The sequence below is a fragment of the Mustela putorius genome, unplaced genomic scaffold (genome assembly GCF_011764305.1).
Source record: "Mustela putorius furo isolate JIRA1106 unplaced genomic scaffold, ASM1176430v1.1 tig00000430_pilon_pilon_pilon, whole genome shotgun sequence".
Taxonomy (NCBI): domain Eukaryota; kingdom Metazoa; phylum Chordata; class Mammalia; order Carnivora; family Mustelidae; genus Mustela; species Mustela putorius.
The window spans coordinates 25,400,055-25,419,549 of record NW_025421377.1 but is presented as its reverse complement, the minus strand read 5'-3'; the positions used below and the strand labels follow the sequence as shown (position 1 = coordinate 25,419,549).

Here is a 19,495-nt window from a genome sequence, read left to right as displayed (position 1 = left end):
TGCCATCCAAGGGGATCTTCTTCGTGAGTCCTACTTGGTTCTCCCAACTGGCCTGCCCCGATGGCCACACTGATTTCATGTAGGACCTCACTCAGCTCTCCTAGTCCCTTCCTCCTCGAATCTCTCACTATTTCCTTCCTGACAGGAATCAAGAATTCTCCTTCTTCTCCTACTTAAGTGAGGCCCAAGGGAGTCGAGCCACCAGACTCTATCTCCCTGTCAAAGGCACTTGTGTATCCAAAACCTAACCGTTTTACTTATAAAAAATGTTCTTTTCGATTGGGTTCAGAGCCATTTTAGGAAGGACTGGGCAGGACGAGCACGTGTTTTTATCGGAGGCCGATGGCATTGCCTCCTTGCTCACAACTGTTCTAGGAAAACAGGCCCCAACCAAGCCCCTGCCAAAGGGAAGAGGCTGGGCCAGCCTGTCCCTCGCTCTCAGGCTGTCATCTGTGCGACTTGGAACTGGAGCCCAGAGGCTGAGTTCACAGGTGAAGGAAGTCGCAGAGCTATGAGGACGCCCGCAGCAGAACCCAGCGACAGCTCCGTCCGTGGTGAGCCAGGGCCACACAAATCCGACGAGGGAGGACCGAAACCCGGAAGTTTGGGGCCACATCTCAGACAGCAAAATTTTGTTCCTGTCACTGAAAATTATGCAAGTGACATTGAGCCTGTATAGAAATTTAAGCAAAAATGGGATTTTCTTGGAAAGGGCATGAATGGAGATGGCCCCGGAAGTTAGAAAATACTGTCAGGTTCTCCTGCACCTCCTCATGCAGCATCTCTTTGGGGGTGTGGCTGTGTGCGCGTTTCTCCCACTGATTGAGATAGAGACAGAGATAGAGATAGAGGTACTTGTAGTAAATAGGATTGTTCTTCAGTGTGTGTGTATGTGTGCGTGTGTGCCCCCTTCTTCCTCACAGACATAATCCTGAGTCAACAGCAGTACAAGGTGCCCATGTATTCAGGAAGGTGGATCCTTCCTCAGCCCCAAGAGAGAAATCACTCCTGATCTACACCAATCATGGTAGTCTGATCCCCCCGCCAGTGATAAATCTGGGCAGGGGCATAGGACACAACCCCAGCTAATGAAATCTGACCAAAGAAAAGTTTACAAGAGGGCTTTTGGAAAGGCATTCCTCATTCTTGATAAAATACACAAAACTAGGGGCACCTGGGTGGCTCAGTGGGTTGAGCCTCTGCCTTCAGCCCAGGTCATGATCTCAGGGTCCTGGAATCGAGCCCCACATTGGGCTCTCTGCTCAGTGGGGAGCCTGCTTCCCCCTCTCTCTCTGCCTGGCTCTGTGCCCACTTGTCATCTATCTCTCTCTGTGTCAAATAAAATAAAATAAAATAAAATAAAATAAAATAAAAGAACAGTTAAAAAAATACACAAAACTAGGACTTCTTCCTGCCCTTGGACAAAACTGTGTGAGTAGGTGATGCCTGGAGCTGCGGCAGCCATCTTGTAATCATGAGGGGCAAATCTGGGGATGAAAATCCTCATGCTAAGGAGGTTAGAATGGGAATACTCAAACCTGAAACCTTGGTGATGTCACCATGCCATTCAATTAAGCTTGGAACCATGTTTTCCAGGAAGTTAGTCTGAAAGAAGAGCAAAGGAACTGATGTTCAAAGTCAACCAACATGGGAGTGAGTAGCTGCCCACTTGCTACACTGTAATAAAGGCTAATGTTGATGGACATCATACTATGTATCGGGAACTGTTCCAAGTGCTTTATATGTATGACCTCATTTAATCCACATAGCAACCCAACAGGGCAGATACTTTCATTATTTCCTATTTTTCAGATGGGTAAACAAGACTCAGAAACATTGGGTAATTTAACCAACGTGACACACTCAGTAATACTAAGGTGGAAACTCATACTCAGGCTTCTGACTCCTTCTGACTGAATCATTAGGGTAAACCCGAAGTGTTCCTGGCTTCCTACAATTGGATTTCCACAAGCTTCCCTCACATCTTTTCCAAGAACCCCCTTATTTTTCGTTTTTTTTTTTTTTTTTTTTTAATTTGAGCTTGTCTGAGTGGGTTTAGGTTCACTGCACCCAAACGTTCCCTCGGGCCCTGGCATTGGCCACCACTCAGGCTTTCTTCCTCGACCCCATAGTAAGTCTGTGAGTCTCCATATCCCATTGTTAAACGCACTGTGTCCAAGTCCCACACTAAAACCCCGATTTAGTGGAATTCACGGTTCCCTGGTTTTCTCCCTCCCCAGTTCTCATGTGGCAGGTGTCAGTCTGCGGGCACTATTTTTTCCTGCGAGGGCACTTTTATGGGCACTATTTCCAGTGCGATGTGACGATCAAAGTATCAATGAACACCTAATGAGGGATGCCACTACTGACATGGGTTCAATCACCCCAGTAACCCACCACCACGAACTTGATCTGTTCTGTAACTTCAGAGTTTTGTGTTAAGTGACACCCCGCAATCACATATGTCTCTGTAGCTCTGTGAGATCAGGAGGGCATTTCCATGGCCTTCCTCCTGTTTACTCATGTCACACCCACACTCCCTCACTCATTCAACAAATATTTGAGTATCTGCCCTGCCCCAGGTACTATGCTAGGCCCTAGCTATCAGCAAGTCACATTCTCTGCCCTCACAGAGGGCAAAAGTGGGACGGTACGCCAGATGCCCTTTTCCTCTAAATCAGCAGGAGAGCTCCAACAGATGGAAAACGTGCACAGGACGAGACGGAATGTTGTGTGGGCCCATCCGGGGTAGGATCTAAGAGTGCGGACCCTGCTGGCTGACTGCCTGGGTTCAATCCCAGCCCTGTCACTGGGTGGCCTTGGATTGATTAGCTACTAAACTGGTTATGTCAATTGTTTAACCTGTTAAATGGGGATTAAAACTGCAGCTTTGTCATACGGTCTTTTGGAGAGCCTTTTAATAGGCCATGTAGAACATAGAAAGTGTAATGTAAGCGTTCATTCAAAAGAAAAAGTGAGCTAGAGTCTATTCTACCCACTGATCATAACTAGGCAGCAGGCACTGGTGGTTGGACAGCCTGCTCACCTCAGACTCTGCAAGCAGGAGATAGTGCTCAGTGTGGGGAGCACTGGGGCTCCAGACACTAGGGCCAGGGTCAAGGCTGCCGCAAGCTACCTCCATTGGCCGCCCTTCATCTAAGTAAGATAGCTCTTCTATAACTAGTTGTTTCTTGCTCTCAGGATCCCCCAACTGAGCAGTTGGTTAAACAGAATTTACGGTGACTTTTCCTGCAGAATCTAGTTCTCAATAAGCAGATCTCAGAAAAAAGCAGAACCACACATTTGGAAGAGATCTTAGAAGTCAGGCTGGTGTCCAAACGCTGGGCAGCCCCTCTGACCATTGGTTCCCCACACTCTACTGGAACATTGCCACTACTGAGGATATACATTTTTAGACAGACTTTCCCTTTGTTGATCACTAAGTTGCCATCAAGCATTTTGTTTAACTGTTCCCAAGTCACTTCATTAGGTCTTGAAGCAAGAATAACCCCAGTTCTAAATGAGGATCTTCAAATGCTTAGAGAAAAGGATTCCCTCATTTCTAGTTTCTGAGCTAGTCATCACTTGACGTGAGTTATAATCCAAAGCCTTCAGGGTCAAAGGAGGAGATCAGTAGGATCTAGACACTTGGACAGGTGTCTAGGAAGATTATCTTGAGAGAGGGCTCTTGAGCTGTCCCGGAAGTCCAATCTTGCTTCTGGGCTCTGGAGAGAAGGAAAAGACTTTGTTTCCCCGTTTTCATTATACCTGCAATAGGTTACTCCCCACTTTGAATCCTGTGGCCTAGAGCAGGGTATCGACATCAACACTCAAACATGAGAACATGGCAATCCCATGGGAATTCACTGGAATTCAAAAGGATTTCGTAGCTGAAAGTTAAACCAAATGTCTCAAAATACACGTATCCCCAGAGAGTATGGGCTTTTAGTACTTTCATAACAGAAACAATGGTTTGGCTGAAACAAGGCCAGTTTTTAAAAAGTACATTTTTCCCTCTGTATATTGTGCAGAGAGAGGATTGGGACATTTTTAGGGGATAGAATTGAATACTGAAGGAACCAAAGTTGGGAGTTTAATTATTTTAAGAATAATCAGTTTGAGGGGCACCTGGATGGCTCAGTGTGTTAAAGCCTCTGCCTTTGGCTCAGGTCATGATCCCAAGGTCCTGGGATGGAGCCCTGCCTGCTTCCTCCTCTCTCTGCCTGCCTCTCTGCCTGCTTGTGATCTCTGTCTGTCAAATACATAAATAAATAAAATCTTAAAAAAAAAAAAAAAAGAAGAATCAGTTTTGATCTGAACAAAGTCGTCTTCGGTGTGCTCACATCATTCTGTCTTTAAATCCCAAGTAGTGGTAACAATAAACAAATAGACGATAGATAACAATTATGGAATTTTTTCTGTGTGGTAGGCACTGTGCTAAAGGCTTTACACAAATGATTTCATTGAAATCTCCCAACAGCTTTGTGAAGTAAGCTCATAGGCTTCATTCAGAGTAAATGGGCAGGAGGCCTGGACCTCTGTCCCTCCTGGCTCTAGCCTCCCTCTTCCTCACACAAGTCATTTAGTCTCCCCACCCCTAACCCCAGGGCCTTTGCACTTGCTATTCTTTTTGCTTCCAATGTTCTTCCCCAGCTCGTGGCAAGGCTTGGTCTCTCCCCTCCCTCAAATCTTCTTTCACATACCATGCTAGTGGGGCCCTCTCTGGCAACCCTTTAGAAAACTGCAAGGTCCCTTTCTGCTATCATATACTCATCATGTCCCACGTATTCCTGTTTCATGTTTTTCCACTTCCACTTCCAGTTATCACTTTATAACCTTGAACACAACTGACTTATTTGGGAGTTTATTATCTGTCTCCCTTGACCAGAATGTGTGCAGGAATTTTTGTCTATATTTGTACATGATCCTCAACCCAGCTTCTAGAAAGACAGCTGGCACATGGTACATACTCCATAAATATTAATTGGTTAAATATTATACGTGAGGCAATAGGCAATGTGAGGGTAAGTGGTCCAGCTTTTTATAGAAAGAAGACTTCTGAAGAGCCCACATTCTAGGGTGCATGGGTGGCTCAGTGGGTTAAAGCCTCTGCCTTCGGCTCAGGTCATGATCTCGGGGTCCTGGGATCAAGTCCGTATCGGGCTCTCTGCTCGGCAGCGAGCTTGTTTCCTTCTCTCTCTCTGCCTGCCTCTCTGCCTACTTGTGATCTCTGTCTGTCAAATAAATCAAATCTTTTTTTTTTCAAATAAATAAAATCTTTAAAGAAAAAAAAAAAAAAGAACCCACATTCTAGAAACCAAACTCAGAGTCCATACTCTTTTCCTGAAGGTTGGTGGCATTCCCTCTTGCATCAGGGACCAGATGTCAGGTTTGAAGAATACTTTATGAGTAGAAATAGGTGCTACCGATCAAGAATATAAAGAAGTATTTCAGATGGGTGCTGTATTCAAGAATCACACATGCGTAGGCACAATCGCTTGTTGGGATATTTTGTGACCCCACTGGGAAATTTTATTTGGTAAGACCGGAAGGAAATTTTAAAATGTCTCACGAAAACTGAAGCGGACATAAAGGTCTCATGAAATTATTTTCCCAGGGCTGTACACCAGCAGGAGTGACAGCATAGACTACGCCTTCAGAAATGCCATTCAGATTCCAGGACTATTTCCCGGGTTCCTTTTATGTTCCTAACAATGCAGAAATCCACTTTGCAGATGAGGAACATGCTCTAAGGGTTGTGTACCTTCCTCAAATAGCCCAGTCAGGGGTCGAGTTTGGACTGTAAGTCTTTTGTCTCCGTCTAGAGTACCCGCCCCTGTACACACAGCTGCCAGTCGGCCTTCCGGGGTTCATCGTTTTCCAGAGCCTTCGATCCTGAGGAACAAACTGGGTTTCTGAAATGGCTAACTTCAGGCCTCATCAATTGAAACATAACAAACTACAAATACTACTTCGCCTCTCACTTTTTTAAAGGGCTACTATTACCCCAGCCTCAGGAGACTCCTATCGGACGCAGGTATGGACGCAGTCAAATTAGCATCTTTGCCTGAAGGTCACTTCACCAGCTAAGCAGCCAGACTTACAAAGCGCACAGCATTACAGAGGGGAAACGCAGCTGCCCGCTGCCAGGATCGCTAAACACCACAAATACCAGGAAAATCTCAAAACTCCGACTTTCTTTCTTCACCGTATTTTTGCCAATTATTTCTCCACAGCTTTGGAAACGCATTTTCCCCTCCCCCCTTTCTCCAAAAAGAATTCTGCCCTGGGGGAAAAAAATTAAGACCTCAAAACCAAGTACAAATTGCTCATTTAAAGAACAGGAATTAAGAATGTGGGGCTTTTCTTCCTTAAAAGCTCATATCATTCCACACAAAGAATCCGAATCCTGTCCTGATTCTTATTGAGCAGTGGAGCAGTTTTGGGTTTTGTGTTAGTTAATTTTAATTAAAAAAAAAAAAAAGGCTCCATTCTTGAGACGCTGTTGCTATGAGACTTCCTGAGCCTCCCCAGATGGCTGCAGAGCCAGCGGGCTGCGCAGCTCCACTCAGGCATACCATTAACATTCCTGGAATACCTTGGGAGGCAGCGGCCCTCCGCCCTCGGCCGAGCTCACCCGCGGCTCTGGGCTGGCCGCCCTGGTCAGGGGGCCCGGCCGAAATCGCTTCTACATGAATGATCGGGCCTCTCTAGGAAAAGGCCACAGCGGAGGGGTCGCTGTCCTTCTCAGTTACGCTTCAGACAGCCTTTCCAGCACACCCCGCACACGCGTGTGCAAGCCCATGCACCCGAGCACAGATGCGCACGCACACGTGTGCACGGCACTGCACCCCGGATTCGCTTCGGTGTTCGCAGGTCTCTGACCCCCCCCTACCCCAGCCACAGAGCCATGCAGGGACGGGGGCAGCTTCTTTCTGGACTGAAGCGTTTAGTGTCCAGAAGAGACTGCGGCGGGAGAGGTTTAGGGCTTCCTGATTTCTCTTGGACAGAAGAAAAAGCAAGAAGGGGCACGTGCACTGGAGGTTCCGCCGGCTCCTCATTTCTTGGTGCTCTTGGATAAATCAGTCCCTCTCAGCCCCACTCTTCTCCTCCAGTCCGCCACGAGGATACCGACCAAATGCATCCGATGGGGGAATTAACGATTCGTGTTTAACGAACAGCCGAGAAATCTCGGCCCACAGATCGGGCGGGAGACCAACCTCCCTGCTGCCAGGAGAAGCCCGGGGAGGCGCCCGGAGACCAGACCGTGGGGCTGAACTGCTGGGGACCGCCCCCACCAGCAGGGCTGGCCTGGAATGCCGACCCCAGTCTTCGGTGGGAACAAACCGGTAGCTTGATGGGTCACTAAGGAGCTGTGGTTCTTGGAAAAAAACGAGTGATCCCAAGCAGCCAATGCTTTTCAGGGCGGGGCTCATGTAAACTCCCTCCCCAGAGCTGTGGCCTTTCAGACCCTACGGGACTGTGCCAGCAAGGTCCCCCTTCAAGTGTCCGACGCCAGCGCTCCCTCCAGCACTTGGCGGGCCGTCAGAGCAATCCTACCAGCTTCAGGTCCCAAAGGTGGTTGCAAAGCTTTTCTCCCGGTGGCATCAGATGAGAAGCTACAAATACCACCATCTGATGCGTGTTTTCTGTCCAGCTGAGAGGAAAATGACTGGAGGCTGCTTCAGCTCCTGCCTTCCAGAACCATCCCGTGTCCTGCACTGTCGCGTCCCCCCCTTGTCTCCAAAAGGTGAACGTTAGCACTAGGGGAAGGTGTTGCTCTTGTTGTTTTTAAACATGCCTTCCAGAGGCTTGGCCTAGCAAGGAAGCCAACTTTTTCCTGTTAACCAGAGACATTTCAAGGAAGCCACCTAGCGAGGAGGGGACTTGGGAAGCTGCTGCTTGTCCATGTGTCTAGCTCTGGGGACCCCCAGCTCGCTTGTCCGTCCCTATGGCCATCGCACATGGAGCAAAGGGAAGTTTCACCCGGCTGGTCCAGCTCCTGAGCTCTCAGGCCTGCACAGCTTAGCAAAGTCAGGGGCAAAAGGCTGAGATCTCGGGGAGGGAGGAAGGGAGGGGGGCGGGGCCTGTCTGACCCCGCAGCTTTCATTTGCATAACTGAACGTTTCGAGTGGAGCCAATGGGACAGGGATGTGTGTCCGGGAGGGGAAGGCTGCCCTGAGCTCTGCTAGGCCCCATTGTGTGCTTCCACAACACCAGAGGGGACTCTCGCCACTCTGCACCCAAGGGAGTCAGGCAGGCATTCCACAGGTCCAGAAAGGATATTTTTCAAAAACTTTCGCTGAGGAAGAAAATGAATTTAAAAGATACTTCATTCCCTGCCCCAATCTTCCTCTCTAATGATATTGCTCTTGGGATGGCAATGGATGTGTGTGTGTGTGTGTGTGTGTGTGTGTGTGTCTTAGTCGTTAACGATTGTGTTACATTACATATTTGGGGGGGGGGGCCCTGGTACTCTGCAGGTATGTGCAAGGACTGTCTATACTTTTAATGTGGAATGTGGGGTTTCTGTGACTTTTTAAACTAGAGATAAAGAGTATTTCAATTAGCTCTCTCTTCTTGTCTGTACCTTTTTAAAACATAAGGTTTTTATGAACACTGGTGTGTGTGTGTGTTTTAAGATAGGGATTGGGACTAAGGTAGTATCTATCTTTCTCCATACAAAAATGACTTATGCTTAACCCAGGAAGGCATCTTGGTTTGTACATTCCCTAGGCTGTAATTCATAAGGGAAGGTAGATTTTTCAAATATATACGTATGCTAAATATACAATATTAATTTAGCTTTCCAACATCCATTTCTCCTTTAACTCAACATTTGTAAATTCACTTGGCCTCTACCTCTCTACCTACCAACGGATCTGATTTCTCAGTCATCACCAAACATCTGTGCTATTCGCACACAAAGATGATTACTACAGACCTGTATCAGGAGCACACTTCAGCCCATGGGCAAAGCTATTTCTGACGCTTTCATTCATCAGAGCAGCCATTGTTACTATTTATGCTTTGTATCACTACTATGTTGAACTTATTGCAGGAAAATGTTTTTTATAAAAACAAATTAGCTAACAGATGAGAAGGATGGAAATTTCCAACTGGCTACAAACATGGGGGAAAAAAGACCTATGTCAGGATAACTGGCATAGATGGCGAGTGAACAGTTCCAAATGCTTATCTGCGTTTTTGCCACTGCTGTCTGTTCTCGCTATTACGTTTACTACTTGAACAGAATCACTCAGAATCGGTGAATGAAGAAATCTTTGTTTCACGAAGGTGTTTATATCTTGGGAATTAAAAAGCTGGGAACAGTAGTCTCAGAACCTCTTTGGATTTATAAATGGACCCTTACCCATTTATAGAAAGTTTTCATTAAAAATATCAAAATCAAAGGGAAAATGACTTCCTCTCTATCACAACACAACAGGCAGAGGTGTAAGCACTAGTCTCAAACCACTGGTCTTTTTGCCAGTCTCGAACCACTCAATCCTAGAACTACATGTACGCTAACAGCAGTCCACGAGGGGAGACAGGATGGTCCCTGTAGTTTCTGTCAACCGGCTTCGAGAAGAATGAGATCAGGATAGAGCTTAGTATTCCTAGGCACCTCACTGCTGCTCCAACTTAGGAGCTTGCATTTGCAATCTGCCTTTCTCTCCAACATCAGAATGTACAGAGCGAGCCAAGCAGTACAGCCAAACCCCTCGCTAGGGTAAAATTCACTAATCTTACTATGTTGAACAAACCTTAAAAAGGAGAACTGCTTTCATACCACAAGAGGAAGCGTGAAAATTGGCTTTAAAAATAAGCAGCAATTGGAATTAGACCAAAAGTCCTGGAGCTACATCATCAAGAGGGCTAAGATAAGCAAACTGACTTTATTTCATTGTACGAGCTGGCACATACATTTGTGGGCCTTAATTAAAAGTCACTTTGTTCCATCATCACTTGAGTGTCTCATCAAATAGGAAGGAGTGCACAATGCGGCGTCAACTGCCCGCAAGGGTGGAAACAACTTGTCACCCCCCGCATTTACATCTTATTTTGCCAACGCATCTGGCAGCCAAGTAACAGCGATTTCATCAGAAAGGTCCAAAGTAAGCAACTTCCCTGCCTTTCTTTGATTTAGCTTCCCAGTCCTGGCATTTTTGTCAATATCAGTGTAGAAATAATGTTGATTTAAAATGGACTTACCTTGAGGAAGCCTAAGCGGGCGTTTCCATTGTCCTCGGTCCTCGGTTGAGTACCTCTGTCCAGCATGACGCGGGGCCACACCGGCCGGGCAAGGGGGCTCGGGGACTCGAGGGAGGTGGGACAGATGCGTGACTCTCCCCAGGGCAGGAGCAGCAGCCCCAGGAAGGCCAGAGCTAGGACGCAGGTGTCAGACACCACCCAGGCACCTCGGCTCGGAGCCTGCAATCAGAGGGCTGCCCTGATTAGGCGAGTACAAAAGGCAGTTCAGGTTACTGCCCTCCTCCCAGCCAATCGCCCGCCGGCCTGCTGACAGCCCGGGCCCCCTGATGCACCGGGAAGTACACGCGGCGGGAACCTGAGAACCGATCCCGGCTCCCCGGCGGCCAGGGCCCACGTGCACGCCCGCCCTGCACCCCCAGGAAGCTGTTTTCCAGGCGGGTGTAAGGAGAGCTTGTGGGCGCGGGGGAGCCATCCCTGCCCTTCCCCAGAGAGTGTCTCTCTCCTTCCTTTGGCTCATAAATGGCCCCAGGCACGGATGACAAGGCGAGGGTAAGGAGGAATGAATGGCTTTGGCGGCTTTCACCATCCAGTGCCCGGTCCGGGGGGGTCTGCTCTTTCCCCGACCCCCCGCCAGCCTGCGCGTGGGCGTCTCTGCTGTTGGATGTGTTCAGTTTTTAATTCGTTATGGCTTTTTGCAAACAACAGCTCCTCACAGAAACTGGGAGAAGGCAAGGGCGACTCGAAGAAGAAAAATCGACAGTCCTTGTTTCCAAAAGTAAGTCAATATTGTTCAAAAAAAAAAAATCACCTTAGAAAACTTTATGAACATAGGGCTTGTAAAACAAACAAACAAACAAAAAACCAAAACAAACAAAAAACCCAGAACAACAGGAAGTAACCACATTAGGGCACCACATTTTCAAATTCAGCACGCCAAGGGCCACGCAGCTCACCTTTGTGGACGGAATCTTAACGGGTCTCCCCAGCTACAAGCAGCTAAAGGAATTTCACTTAAATCTATCATCTGAGCCTCTGAACTTGTGATGCTTTTCGGGGGTATGGAGAAATAGCGCCTGATTCAAGTTTTGGTATTTGCCCCAGACTGTACGGGTCAGCTTCACCGTAACCACAGACACAAAGAGAGAGAGAGAGGGAATAGTGCACGCGGGGCGGGGCGGGGGGTGCACAGTGTCCAAGTGTGTCTGAGTGCATGGCTATGTAGATGCATTTTTATTAGTTTACAGCGGCCGTGGTGGGCAAAATAAACAAATGATAGGCTCCAAGATGATAGACTGACCTGTAAACCTTGCGAAAAAAATCTTAAGGCTTTTAGATGACTTTTCAGATGTGGGAAGAAAGGAAAGGGAGCATGCGCCCAGACACACAGCAGAAGTCTGAAATCCGCAGGGAGCGAGTACTGCACACACAGTAGTGATCTCCATTCCAGATACCAAGAAAGTCTCAAGAATCCTTCAAAATGTGTTTACATTTCCAAGGTGAGACTCATTTTATTTAAAGGCAGTTCCCGGATTAGCAAGAAAGACTATCTCTCCAGAAGATTCCACGTGAATTCCGGAGCCACTTAGACTTCTATGATGTGGATTCTAAGGACATAGGATGGAGGCAAGTGCAGGACACGAACAGTGGTCAGGGTGGGGCGGAAAAATCCTCTTGCTGGGGACAAACATCCTACTGGCTCGTCACCGGAGCTGCATTCTTCCCAAAGTAGCCGTCTGTCCTTTTAAGAAGGCAAAATCCTGATCCCAGTTTTGTTTTCCTCCAGCACCCTGCAAACTCCCCAAACACAACTGAATTGCAAGTCCTTCCATCATCCACTAACCCCCCACGCCCCCCTCCCCACCAAGCCAGAGGTCAAGAGCAGCCAGGCCACAGAATTCACTTTGGAATGTGTCAAATTTAACAACCTCCCACTACCGATCAGGAGCTTGCCTCCACTGGCCGAATGACAAAGGGTTACTCTTGACATCTGTTTATCACAATCATCCATCTCGGATGGGAATGGCATTCCCTGAACCGGCAGAACACTCAAACAGAGGCTGAAAGGAGCCAGAAGTTTCCTCCCTCTTCATTTCATCAGTTTTTTCCTCCTAGTCCTGCTCTGCGCAGTCTAAACTCCCTTCAAACCCACTCTCCAAGTTCTCTGTGGCAACAACCTCAACAGATCAGCGGCTCTGGGAACAGAGTCTATTGTGAAAGGTCCTCATGGCTGCTTTGTTACATTAGGAGAGAAGATAGTTCTATGTGATTCTTTTTTTTTTTTTTAAGATTTTATTTATTTATTTGACAGACAGAGATCACAAGCAGGCAGAGAGGCAGGCAGAGAGAGGAAGGGAAGCAGGCTCCCCGCCAAGCAGAGAACCCCCTGTGGGGCTCGATCCCAGGACCCTGAGATCAGGACCCGAGTAGAAGGCAGAGGCTTAACCCACTGAGCCACCCAGGCACCCCTCTATGTGATTCTTTAGAGAAGCTAAAACAAACAGGCAAGTAAAGGAAAAAATTATACGGAAGCACTTATTTCCCTGCCTTTTTACAAATTACGAGATAAGGGAACCACTGTTGTATTTTACAAAGAATGGACACCTATGTAGTATTAGACGGAACCATGTTAAGTTGTCAGTGTTTTACCATTTCTGGTTTTACTGCAATAGCAATTTTATGCGATTTAATCGGTAGCAGAACTACAGCTAAAGCCTGCACACTGGTAATTAACCACATGTCAATAGTTACTATGCTGCATTCTCTAATCAACACCACAATGTGATAAATACTGTAATTATGGTTGCAACGTCACAGATGGAAGTAAGGGGGGGGGGGCTTGAAGAGGTTGAGTAACATGTTGAACAACTCCAGCTAGCGGAGAGCCAGGCTGGGGAGCACACCGTGGCCACGTGACTCCAGAGCCCGTACTTTGAACCACCAGCCTCTGCGAAGGAGAATTTGAATTCTGATTTTGGGATTCACTAGCTTTGTGACTCTGGGCCAGTTACTGAACTTCTCCAAGTCTCCGTTTTCTCTCCCCAGAAATGGGACTGCTGATAGCATCTGATGTGAGGACCAAGCGTGATAATGTCAGTAAAGCACTTAGCCCGGGTGCCCGGCCCTCGGGAGGAGGTCCATTGTTATCTGATAGTAAAGACACAGGCAGGATGATCACACTCCCCCCTGCGCCAGGACATGAAGGGAGACAGCACACGGTGTGACCCCATCACCCATGTCAGGGTCCTGCAGCCACTCCTGGGCAGAAGGACCATGAAGTCTGGGGTCCTCGGGCCTGGAACTGAGGCCGTCACAGCTACAGCAAGTTACTTTGGTGCCTAGGGAGGCTTTCTCCCTGCAGGGTGCACCAGCTCCCCTTCAGTTAGAAGACAGACCACCCACACCTGCTGTCCCCCCGTGGACACCCCAGGAAGCCCTGCCCTCAGCCCCAGCTTCCACATCCGGCTCGCTCTGCTTCCGATTTCTATGGAGGATCTGGAACGCTTTCACAAACATCTTGGACTTCTCATTTATTTCCTACCTGGCTGCTTTGGCCATCGGCTGTAGAGGGTTATGCAATCCGTGTTGGAAGACATGTTGATTTAGAAGCGGTGCTGTAGAACCCAGAAGGTGGGGGTTGGGCTTTCCCTTCTGGTTCTGCCCCTGACCTGCTAAGTGACCTTGAACAAGTCGCTTTTTGTCTCGGGGCTCTTGTCCTTACTCTAATCCAGACCATCACTGAGTGATTCTTAAAATATAATACTTAAAATACTTTTAAAATACCTAAAATACTTAAAAAAAGTATTCAAGTGATTCTTGAAAATTCACCCCATCCTGATATCTGGGGTAAATGGAGAAAAAGAGTACGAGATGAGATTTTAAAGAAATAAGGGGTTTTATTTTTCCTTTTCTCTAAAAGGTAATAGCACATCTACTCAGGGACATCCTGTTTTCTTCGGGTTACCTTTTCAAAAACAAACCCACAGTCAGGAGAGTTTTATGTTACTCTTGATAAACTGCAGACCAAGATAGAGAGCCTTGATTTCAGAACACCAGATTTCCACTGGTGTTTTTCCTTAATCATTTGCACATGTCCCCATCGGGTGCTTGTTTGTGGTCCGAGATCGGGATCTATGGAGAGAGAGCCTCGGGATATAATGAAGAAAATGTGGTTTCCTTACTTATTTCCAGTTTCTAGGTGGCCACACATCAGAGTTACACTCTTCTCCAGCAGCATAAGGGAGACCCATCCCTTGGGTAAGGGAGATGTGGTTGCCTGGAGGGTACTTCTGGACCAGGCCTTCTACTTTTCCGACATGCTCCCAGAGCTCAAAGTACTTCTATAGAGTGTGCTTTTATTTTTTCATTACCTTGTATTTAATTTTTAATTGGAGTAGAGTTGGCATACAATGTTATATTAGTTTCAGGTAGACAACATAGTGATTCAACTTCTCTATACATTATGCTATGCAGAGTATGTTCTTGAAAATTACAGGTTTGTCCTCAACACTCCCGGGAGGAATTGAAGGAATTTTATGAATGGAGTAGATCGAAACCACCTCTCGGCCTCTGGGCTGCTTTCTTTTCACAGAGCACTCACCAGCTCCTAACATACTGTATAATTTACATCTGTGTTGTGTGTGGTTTTCCTGTCTGCTGCTCACGAGGATGTCAGCCCAGGGAGGGCAGAGATGTTTATTCTAATCACAGCTGTCTCTTAAGCACCTGGAGCAGTGACTGACCATATATCAGATGCTACATAAATAAATTAAACTTGATAAAAGCACAGAAATAATTCAGGTAGAACTGGCATCCTGCACATCTCCCTTTGAGAAATCACACTGTTTCCTCAGAAGGAAGAGGTCACACTAGCACGGACAGTGACAATGACAAAGGTGATGATGATGTGTGCGGCAAAAAAAGTAAATACACTTCAGTGGTGCTCAGAATTGGTTTAACCCCACTCCGCAAATGCCCACATAGAAGTTCCAGGCTGAAAGAAAACTGGGCAGTGAGCCTAAAAAGAAACTTAATAAGCTCAGTTTCTCTTTTCTAGCCCATTTTGGTTTAATTTCATGGGAAATTGTATTCGCCGGCAAACTGCAGGTGTGTCTGCAGGAGTGTGACCCCTGAGGACACTCTAAGGAAAGTCAACTTGCGGCCACGCTCACTTTGTACTTGGGCAAACAGTCTTTTGACTGCAATCTGACCGCACACCAACATCGAGGTTGATGAGATAATGCCTCTAGGCCTCTTAGAGTCATAAAAGATGTCAGTTAAGTCCAAAGTATTAATAATCAATGTCTTTCCTGTATTGCAACGGTAGGACTTAAAGCAGAAATCAGAAGGTGTGTTTCTGGTGTTACTCAGGAGCGTCATACTTTTCCATTTAAATTCTCATTCTCTTGTGCTGCCTTTGACCTCGGAGACTAACAAGCCAAGGAACATACCCCTCCTCTTCTTTTTTCTCTCTTCACACCCCCTGATTTTGGGGGGACAACCTGGGTATTTCTTCACTAGAATGTTAGTGGGCGCAAGGTAGCGAACCACAGCCTTGAGCTCGATCATGCCTTCAAAGTCTGGACATCCCGGAGGGGGAGCCCCAAGTTACCATTTAGTGCTAAGAATGACAGAGGAATTACATCTGGGTTCATTTTACCCTTGGCAATGAAAAGGACACTCAGGAGGAAGAGCATTGCAGAACACGAATTATGGCCCTGCTGATGAGTGCTTTCGCTCCCTAGGAAAATTGTACAGCTGGTATAAACAATGAATAAGGTTAACGGAAAGAGCAGGCGTCAGTCCATACATGTACTCATGGACCGAGTCCATACATATACATATGGACCGAGCTTATCAGCGGGGTACTTACTGTGTATTGGGAAGGGCACTAAGTACTTCACATATTTTGTTGCAACTCTTCTAACCACCCTCCTAGAAAAGTACTACGACTATGATTTCTACTTTAGCACTAGAGCATCTCAGGTACAGAGAGATGAAAAACTTGCCCAAGATCACAAAACTAGCAAATGGTAGAAAGAGGATTTGGACCCAGGCAGCCTGATTTCACAGTACACGCTCTTAAACACCACTGTAGATGTTAGATTTGTTATGACTTAGAAAGTGGATGTGTCTGGCATGTACAATGTTCAGGAGTTTGGGGTATTTTTTCCAGCGAGCAGGTTTCCCCTTAGGGACTGCATGCCATGCCCTCGCCAGGCAGATATCAGCAGAGGAAATCAGTTCAATGGCGTCAGCCACAGTAAGGACGGAGGCTGTCAAGCAATTAGCCTGAGGATAATTTGGTATAATAAAACCTGCTTCAAATCATGATTTAAACAGACAGAGTGGAGAACATTCTTCCTTTTGCTTTCCCTGACCTCCATCTTGTGCTACAGGAGAAAAAAGGCAGGTGGGATCAGATGGGGCCTGTGAACCCACGTGCCTTGTAAAGGAAGGGCACGGGAGACCTACAGGAGTGGGCAGGGAGCACGTTACATACGGGTTTGCACTCACTTGGCAAACATTTCATGCGCGCTTGCTATGGAGGGAGCTGGAGAGGTCAGAGAGCGCGAGACACGGTAATACCCTGCCTTAGTTTAGTACTAGAAGGTATCAAGCATCGCTTTCCTGAAGAGACTCAGGCTGGACAGTCAGCTGGAGAGGAAAGACGGTAACGAGCCATCCCGTGTCTGGGCTGCCCGGCTGGCAAATTCCAGTGCCCACTGGGCCAGGAAGACAGACCAAACGAGCACAGCGGGGAGCCCCTCCTCACCTCACGCTACCTGCACAGAGCTCTGAGCCTCTGCTGCCAGAGCCAATGTTCTTCCAGAAGACAGAAGAACAGATCCTCATGTAAAACATTCAGATTTTGAATGTAGATTAAACAAGTGTTTGCAGGTCAAGAGGAAGTTTTCAAATTCTGCCAAAGAACTTTATTAAATTCACTGAGTTGCATTTTAAAAATCAATTTGAGTAGCTTTCCCAGTGGATTTGGTATGTGTAGACCTTCAAATCCTTTTTACAATTTGTATTAAGGTGTGTAGCATATACCGAGTGTGTAAAGTGCACTAATCTTGTGTAAATGGTAAAGATGATGCTGAATATTTCCGGCCTCTGCAGAAGGTTCCTTCCAGACTTTTCCAACCTATTCCAGCTCTCCACCCCCGACTTTCGACCTTCATCATCAACTAGTTTGCCTGTTGTTGCCTTGTTCAAATCTTAACCATGAGAAACTGATAATCAATTTAGTTGCTTCCAGTCTGAAAAAAATAAAAATAAATAAAGCTACAACCCAAAAGAATCATAGTAAATCCAACACTAAGATAGAGCCCGCAAACTCAGCCAAGGGCTTCTCTAAGTTCTGATGCTTGCCACTTCCGCCTTTCTGTAATCGCCAATACCTGGTGTCTCCCATATGGGTACCAGATGCCAAGCATGTACTTGTCACTCTGTATGGACTATCTCATTCAATAATACAAAAATCCTCTGAGATACAACTGAGACAAAATGTATACAACTGTACAACTAAAGAAAACCAGATCGCAGTAGGTTATGCAGCTTGATCCATGGCTGAGACATGAACAGTGTAGCTGCCAAGGCAGGCATTGGGGCGTCTGGGCGGCTCAGCTGGTTGAGCATCTGCCTTTGGCTCATGATCCCGGGGTCCTCGTCGGGCTCCCTGCTCAGCAGGGAGTCTGCTTCTCCCTCTCCCACTTCCCCTATTTCTGTTCCCTCTCTCACTTTGTCTCTCTTTGTCAAATAAAACAATAAAAATCTTTTAAAAAATGCATACAGTTAAGTAAATACATATATGTACGCATCTATGCACACACATATATAATATATAGACATTATATATACATGATACACACATATATGTATATGGACGTATGTGGATCTATCAACCACCTTTCATTAGCATACGTGCTTCCTCGCTGTATTTACCTAAACTAATTTCCTGGGACCCATGAGAACATTGTCTTATACAAACATAGTTCTGAGACGGAAGACAGATTTGGACGTCTCAAGATTTTTCTCTTAGGACATTGGTGCAGCCTGGAAATGGGACCAGGACAGCAGCGGCTACAGAATTCCCCACGGAGACGCCTCCTGGTGGCAAGTGGATTGCAAAGGAGTCGCGGGGAACTCGTCTTGAAGCTGTGCTCTGCACAGCAGACCCGCTGTTTTTACTGGGACAGGAGCAGTTCTCTCAAGATGCTTTCATTCGTCTTTTAACAAGATGGAGAAAACTTGAGTTTATAGTAAAGAATGTTATTTTATTGAGTGAGCGACTAACATATTCTCGGGAAGTGGGCGGGTGTTTAAAGCCCCATGTTCTGCCAATACCAACCCCTTGTTGCTGCCTGTAAGGAAGACGGACTTATTCACCCAAAGCCAAGGGACTGGAGGAGAACAGTAAAGGGAACCACAACAGCTTCTATTCAAACCAACAGACAGTGAATTACCAGACCCTTCCCAGTAGCTCACCCTTCTGGCAGCTGGAAAGAAGCTGGTGACTTGCCGGTGCTTTCCAAGTAGAAGGATATAGGCCACTAGGAGTTCATTTATGCCCAAGGCTTTTTAGCTTGAGATATCCAAAAATTCCAAGCATATATTACTTTTTATCTCAATAGCCACAAGGAGACCAACTATCCTGTTGGAATTCTAGACTTAGATCTATTTGACCAGCTTCTCCTTATATTTTAGGTAGCTCAGAAACTGCACTAAAACCTGGTAAAATACTCACATGTACCAGGAGCGTCTATTTCAAAATTTACATCTGAACTCTAAGGTCCAAGATTATGTTCATGGGCAAGCCGCTGAGCCAGCCACATGGCCTTCCCTCAAATCAGTACCTGTTGGCTTAGGATCTGAAGCCATTTTTAACTCACGATTTAAATTTTTGCTTTAGTCATGGTATATTTTTAAAATTTTATTTTTTTATTTTTATTTTTTTTAAAGACTTTATTTATTTATTTGACAGACAGAGATCTCAAGTAGTCAGAGAGGCAGGCAAAGGGAGAGAGGAGGAAGCAGGCTCCCCAAGGAGCAGAGAGCCCGATGTGGGGCTCGATCCCAGGACCCTGGGACCATGACCCGAGCTGAAGGCAGAGCCCTAACCCACTGAGCCACCCAGGCACCCCTTAAAATTTTATTTTTAATTCAAAAATTTTAATTGTAAAACATACACACATAAGATTTACCACCTTAACCATTTGTTAAAAGATTTTATTCACCTATTTGACAGAGAGAGAGACAGCGAGAGAGGGAACACAAGCAG

General features: G+C 46.5%; 1 protein-coding gene across 3 annotated transcripts in view; it reads right to left on the bottom strand.

The window, feature by feature from the left end:
- The window catches only part of SHROOM3 (shroom family member 3), a 291,226-nt gene that overhangs the window by 150,920 nt on the left and 120,811 nt on the right, over positions 1 to 19,495 (bottom strand). For 2 of the 3 annotated variants that reach the window (XM_045079909.1, XM_045079905.1), the window contains exon 1: positions 10,216 to 10,738. The exons of the other annotated variant lie outside the window; for it this stretch is intronic. The gene's annotated coding sequence lies outside the window, so the exon portion shown is untranslated. Of the gene's footprint in view, positions 1 to 10,215; positions 10,739 to 19,495 lie in introns of those variants that run through there. 3 annotated transcript variants of the gene reach the window in all.